We start from the raw sequence: 7,034 nt of genomic DNA, 5'->3' as shown, positions 1-7,034 counted from the left end.
CRGCAGCCAGACGAATTTCAGTGGGATTGCTTCTCAGGGAAGCACAAACACTCAAAACAGGAGCTAGTGAAGCTGCTGCCAGTCCTGCATTTCCAATAGCTTTTAACACTAGTCGCATCTGCRAACACAGTGAGGCAGAATCACAAATTAACTGAAACTTGTCAGCTGTACATGGAATTCTACCGCATTCGGACATTCCGTCAAAATTCCGTCAAAATTCTCTGCTTAACATGGATCACTGCTCATTTGGGGATTCCACTGCAGTCCCTACAGTTACACAGMGTCTTTAGCATAAGGACAGTGAATAAACATGGACCGTATGAACAYTGGTTGCTGTTTAACTGTTACATAACATTTGTGAGTGAAATCGGGCTTAATTATAACATGATTAAAATACTTGCATTTCACCAAAAAAGCTGAACAACTTTTGTTGTTCAAAAAAGTACAAAGGAACAATTTTGCCATACAATRTAAGTTTTTCCAATATTTCTACATTTCATCCCTTTTGATCACAGGCAATTTGATCTTTAGAGTGATCCAATGTGGAGTTTTGGACACAACGACTAATACTAAATGCTATGTCAACAGATGCCATAATGTTACCAGTTTTCTTCTTTTCCTGTTAATGCTGAAGCTTTTAAATTCAAAGCTCTTGAAAATTCCACTTTACATTAATCTTTAGAAGCTCAGACTTCTAATTTTCAATATTCTTTTTTCCTTCTAAGAACGCGTTTTTTTTCCTTTAAGTTAATCCTTTAATAAATGGTCAAAGAACTAAGAATGAACAGATTGCTCAAACAGTATAAAATACAAATTYCATGTGTGTAGCCTGCACAGTTTTAACATGAGATAAACCTAGCTCCTGCTATGCTCTCTGGTACACCATCATGTGCATTTCCATGTTCTAATCATGAAAATAATTGACTAGATCAGTGAGCAGATTTTTCTCCAGCACTGAGTAAGCAATTAAAAATCCCAGAATTGTGGTAGGAATTGCTCCTAATCCAAGAAATGGATCGTGCAGAGCAATTAAGTTAACAGGATTTCCCTCGCTCACTAGGCCTTCCAATATCATGGCTTATTTGCAGATAGAAAYACATTCATTAGCCAGTGATATCGTGGCTAACTAACTGTACAGTTGATAGGCRAGAGAGGAGTCTGTTCTTTTAACCCCAGAATTCTGCTTCATCAGAAGAAAGAGGCAGAACTTCCTCATTTAACACTATATAACAAAAAAAAAAAAAAATCCACGCTGGTAGGTCAGAAACGCTGACTGAATCGTAAGGTTATATGCTTATCCTATCAAAAACTATTTAATAAAATTTAAAAAAATTATCAGAGCTTTCTGGAAATTTACTGAATGCTATCTTCATCCAAGAAATTCTAGATCATAAAGTCAGAATAGAAACTAGTACAGGAAAGTMAAGCATGGTGCCATGTGCTTCTCTGCAGCTCATACCTGGCTGAGCCCTGCTGCATCTCGCACGGTGCAGTTTCCTCCCAGGAATTCCCCGAGCCTCCTCATCACGCTCTGCACAGCGGGGACATCGTCGCAGGACTTGTGAGCTGAACAAAACCGATGTACAAGGGCAGTTACTGCCAGGAAGGAGCTCTGGCTGGTTCCTGGTGATTGCAGCAAAGGCTGTAACCAAGCACAAACACAGGCTGTTTTTGGAAAAAGTCAACTTTACAACCCCCGTAACACACTTTGTAGAAGGTCAGTGTATCAGAAGGCTTGCATACTGCAACTCAATCGGGRCATTACCTGTTTTCAAATAGCCCTTGAATGATTTCAGAAACACAAAGCACAACTCTGAGGGGAAATAGTTGAAAATTCTACCTTCGTATGTATACATGAGGACTGAAAAGTTATCGGCATGACACAGAATTGAGTATTTTTCCACAAGAAATCCTACCCTACATGATGAGGAAGGAGTATGAAAAGTAATCTAAACTACTTTCCAGGATGCTCAGAGAGAAGTGTTTTAAATTAATGATTCTCAATGTGGCATGCAAGTAGCTAAGAAAAGGGTGCAAAAGCTGGCACACACATTCATCATAAACATGTAAAGGAAACACAAGCTTGCAATAAGCTATGCTTTCATGAAGATTCTCATAAAGATTTATTTATACATAATACTCTTGTATTACTTTTAAAGAATTAATAGATAACAAAAAGATTTGTGATTAACTTTCTAGTCCAACAGTAGGGTATATAAAATAATCTACGGCATCTACCAAAATGCTTATATCCATGTGAACATGCTCTTGAAGCTGATAACATAATTAGAGCATCCATAAAGAAACATAATTARAGCATCCATAAAGAATACACTTGCCTTTTATAAGCCATTTATTATGGCCCTTTAATATATCTTATAATGAATATATCTTTTCCGAAGCCCAGTCTTGTGACTCTATTCAACTCTATTATTGTATCTGTATTCAACAGTACTGTGCTCTACTACAGGACTTTGTGACATTCAAGCCTGCTGTACAAATAATCTGGGCTATTTACTGGCGCTTTTGGAACTGGACAAAATTCTTTTTTTTTTTTTTTTTTTTGGTCAAAACCATTAATATTTCAAATACTATTTGCATTGTTCCCGATCTCATACATTTTTTAACGCAGGCACAAAGGAAATGGGAAAGCACACACTTATTGCAGAAGTGGATATATAATTTAATACATATTCTTATGTTTTTTATATTTTACGCAAGTTCACACGTCGTCAAAGCGCAGTGAGCGAATGTCACGGCCTCCCCTTTTGGAATAAAGGTTAAAGGAGTCAGTACTTTCATTTCCACATTGCTCAAGCTACCCGTGCARATGGGGCTTTGCATAATTCTGCAATAAAGACTAGTACTATAAAATACAAAAATTATGACCTAGGTAGATTTAAAGATAAAWTAGGAAACTGGTCTGCTCACAGCAAGAGACTCAATCATGCCAGAAGTGGGTTCAGGAATGAATGAAAACGACCAAAGGAAAGATTCCACTGTGTCTTCCTCAGCTTCTCCAGAGGATATAATTTCTTTCATTAGGAGAACACATGCCTCTGTAGCACACGATGGGAGTGCATCTATCAGGGGCTGCCTGTAGCACAAGAGAAAAAGTAAACTAAATCTAACATAATCACTATTCCCAAGAATATTCTATTCCCAATATTCCCAGGAATCACACAGCAAACATACTGAGGGCTGGGCTTCCTTCCAGCTAGTAAAAGCCCACACCATAGCTAATGCTGGATTTTACAGAAATTGCATTATCCTTTGGTTCAAGTGGCCCAAGAAACAAGTGCTTTGGCCAAAAAAGGATGAAGCACTGAGACACCCTAAATTCTTAATTTCGTATTTTTAACTTCACCAATAAAATGAAAATATTAAAACTCAGTTAACTTATTTTCATTCCCTATGCTGTTTTAGATTTAGTTTATGCCAGCATGATATACATTTCAGCCCCTAAGAGTCCCTCTTTAAATGTGAATCTTTCTCCTATACAGGTAGATGGACATAACTAGGAAGTGGTTAAGCTAAGCAAGATAAAGGTAGTTACACTAGAGATAAGTGTCTCAGTCCCAAGTTGGTCTAAAATTAAAACAGAAAGAGGCAGAGTGTCTTAGATTATTCTCTAATACTTCAGAAAAGTGCTTGTTTATGCTTTCCAGGATTCTGATCTTTCAGAGAAAAAAGTCCTACACTAGTTAACTATCCTCATGGGTATTTTTGAAAGCATCAAACCCTTGATTCAGGACTTTTTCTGTCTGCACAGAAGGACCTTGACTTGAAAAACTGCATTTCCATAATCACCATAAAGCAATTGTGCTGATTGTGCTGCTACTGAAAGACATGGTTCCACCACCTTCATACTCCCTGTCCACTATATGTCTCTTCTCCTCTATCACAAGCAAATATATGCCAGCATGAGCAAAGTTCTTCTCCAGTTTCACTCTCAATATTATGTCCCACGAGCACTATCACAAATACAGAYGGTGGAAGAGATGAACCATCAGGAGCAGCACAAAACTAGCAGTGGGAACAACGAGCAAGGAACTGGCAGGAAACAGGCACAGCAGGACTGATGGTCAACAGGACCACCTTTCCCAGTAGCCACTACCTTTTAGATCAGCTTAGTTGAATCAGCAGCACAAAAATCCACCTTATAAAGGTGCAACCTTAGTCCTAAAGCTACCAATTCAGACAGGCTTTTTCACGTCAAATTGCAATAGATACTTAAAAACAGCAACCCTGATCCACATCTAAGCCATGACCCAAGTTTCCTGTTAACACTGTTCCTGAAATGGGGAATCTCTCTGTGGAAAAAGGCATGAGACAGGAAAGCCAATTCTGCGTACAATGTTAACTCAGTAAGAAGAGAGGATCATCCTTTCATCATGTAAACAAAATGTGCAATATACCATCTTACTTTAAAGTGTTCCAGCTCTAAATACACCTTAAAATACAACAACAGAACAGCACTTTTGTTTACTTAAAATATTAATCTATACAAAATACCTTAAAACGTTGCTTCCTTTATTTCCTTTATTTATTTTTGTTTTGTAAGTATAGCTGCCAAAGGCCTTACCAGTTATCTCTGCATTTAAACGAAGATCTTTGCCATAGTGCTGTTAAGGCCTCAAGAGAAAGGTGCCGAAGCTCAAACACCAGCGTCACGAAGAGGTCCGCAGTCTGCAAAAGAGCACAACGTGAAAAGCAGGCGTGCAACTGGGCACAAAAGCAGCTTTAGAGAATAAAACACAACAAGGATTGACATTACAACATAAAGTAACATAACCAAAGTTTCCATAAAGAAATAAGTATTTCTTCATAATAAGCAAATAGACTGCTTAAATTTCTTTTAATAAGCAAATAGATTTATTTCTTTATATTCAAGCTGCCTCTTGCTCTCGTCAAGTAAAACAGACCAGGCTGAATAACTAACTGAGGTGACTATTTCCACTTAAGCCAAATAATTCTGTTTTAATAATTTATATGCATGAGCATGGTGGAAAGCACTTAGTGTAATTTGGAATTAACCCATATTTTTAGTTAAATAAATGAAGTAGCTACCTGTACTATACGTTAGAGTGCAAAACAAAAACTGAATGTTCACTGAATGTTATCAAATACAGAAACTTTTCTTTTGTTATAAAGCAAAAGCTTGTCAATTCATTCCTGAATCAAGTGTATTACATTTGTCCTCTGCTGAGAGGAGGAAAAGATTTTTCAATTTTTTTCATTTAGTAGAAGCCTTTCTTAAGAATAGTATTTTAAAAGGTTAAATATAGATATGTTCTTTGTAGACTTTATCCATAGTTGCAGAAGTTAAGATAGCTAACATTASTTGAAAAGTTATCAGAAAGTTAAATACAGTAGCCTGTATGTTGATTTATAATGTACAAGACAATCATGTCCTGTTTCATACAGATTCCTTTCAATTATTTACTTCAGATGTGAAATGCTTACAAGTAAGACTACTTACTCTGGTTCTAAAGAAAATATTTTTCACCACAGAAAGAACATGCAAACAAAGTCTAATTCCACTGACTCGCAGTGCCCAGGGCYGGGGACAGACCCAACTGCCCTTCCTGACCTTCCCTCCCTGCACTGCTTCCAATAGCAATAAGAGTCAGAATACTCCAGTGCCAACACGTTAATTTAAGATTGCCACAATGCTTTCCCTAAAAATAAGTCATTTTCCAGTAAGAAAATGGCCTAATCTCTTACTATCTTCAGTTCACTAGGCCATGAGAATCATTTTTCAGATCCAGCATAAACACTGCTTACGTTTTTGTTCTTTTTGAACTTTCATTTAGCAATGCAATAAACTAATATACTAATTTCACCAAAATGAAATTTATTCTCACACATGAAGCCCTAGTAAACAGGGTTTAACCTAGATAACATTTATAGCTTCATAGCTAAATTCAACCTTGATAAACACGTATTCCAGCAYTAGCTTTAGGGTTTAAAAATAAAGTAATATATGCAAACCTGGATCCCATTCCCATTTATCCCCATTTGAATAAAATGTAAGGAAGACTGGCTTTTATTCTAGATAGAAGCCTGTTCTTCTTTTTATCTGTAGAGTTATTCTAATTCTATGRAAAAAAAATCCTCTGAAAGCATAAACATGGTATACTTTAAATTTTAAGGTGTAAGAGTAAAACTTTCCCCCMAAAAATATTTTTATTTATGATTTATACAAGCTTTCAAAGCTTGCCACCTTTTTTGCTGCTAAGTATGAGCCCATGTAATCACAAGTTGCTCTAAAAATGTGTTCAATGAACACATTTATGTTTGATTACTAATGTACTTTATGAAAGACTGTATGAGATGTCACCTCCCATAAGTTGACGAAAACTCTTTGGAGCTGAAAAATTCTCTTCCATGCTAATTGTAGTTTTCAGTTGATTTTCTTTTCAGCTATACATATAATAAAGAAATATCAGTTTCTTTCAGTTTCTTTCTTATTCTAGCATCTTCTCAAGGCTGGAAGAAGGTGAACTGCGAAGATTTCAGATCGTGGCCCAGGAAGGCCAGGGAACATCTTAGCCAAAAAGCAAGCGGTGAGAAGAGACAATGCCCCAAAGATCACCTCATTTGGGTCAGACTGGAGTACAAGGACAGAGGGAGCCTGACACACACACTGCTCCTGCTTCATGAACAGCCACATTCACCGACCCATCAATCCAGCACCAAAACCCAGCCCAAAGTTCCAAGCTGTGTGTCCTTCAAACCCATCTCCATCGCGGGTCCCTCCTCCCCATGCCCTGCGCCACTGTCAGTATGCAGCTTGTTCACTTAATGGTCCATTAGCTCATCTACGTCCACATTGAAATTCAATCCTGTCTCCTAACAGCATTAGAAAACTGAACAACAACTTTGCTTCCTTGGAAATGACACAGTCTCCTCCCTRCCCTTTCTCCACTGTTAGCTCTTTTCACCAGAGCTGGGGATTTTCCCTTCCATTTATTCTTATTTTTGTGTCCCGAATAAAATGCATAATCTTGCTGCATTCAGAGCCAGACAAA

The sequence above is a fragment of the Nothoprocta perdicaria genome, unplaced genomic scaffold, assembly GCF_003342845.1.
Source record: "Nothoprocta perdicaria isolate Ctin4 unplaced genomic scaffold, notPer1 scaffold_636, whole genome shotgun sequence".
Lineage (NCBI taxonomy): Eukaryota > Metazoa > Chordata > Aves > Tinamiformes > Tinamidae > Nothoprocta > Nothoprocta perdicaria.
This window is presented reverse-complemented; position numbering follows the sequence as displayed.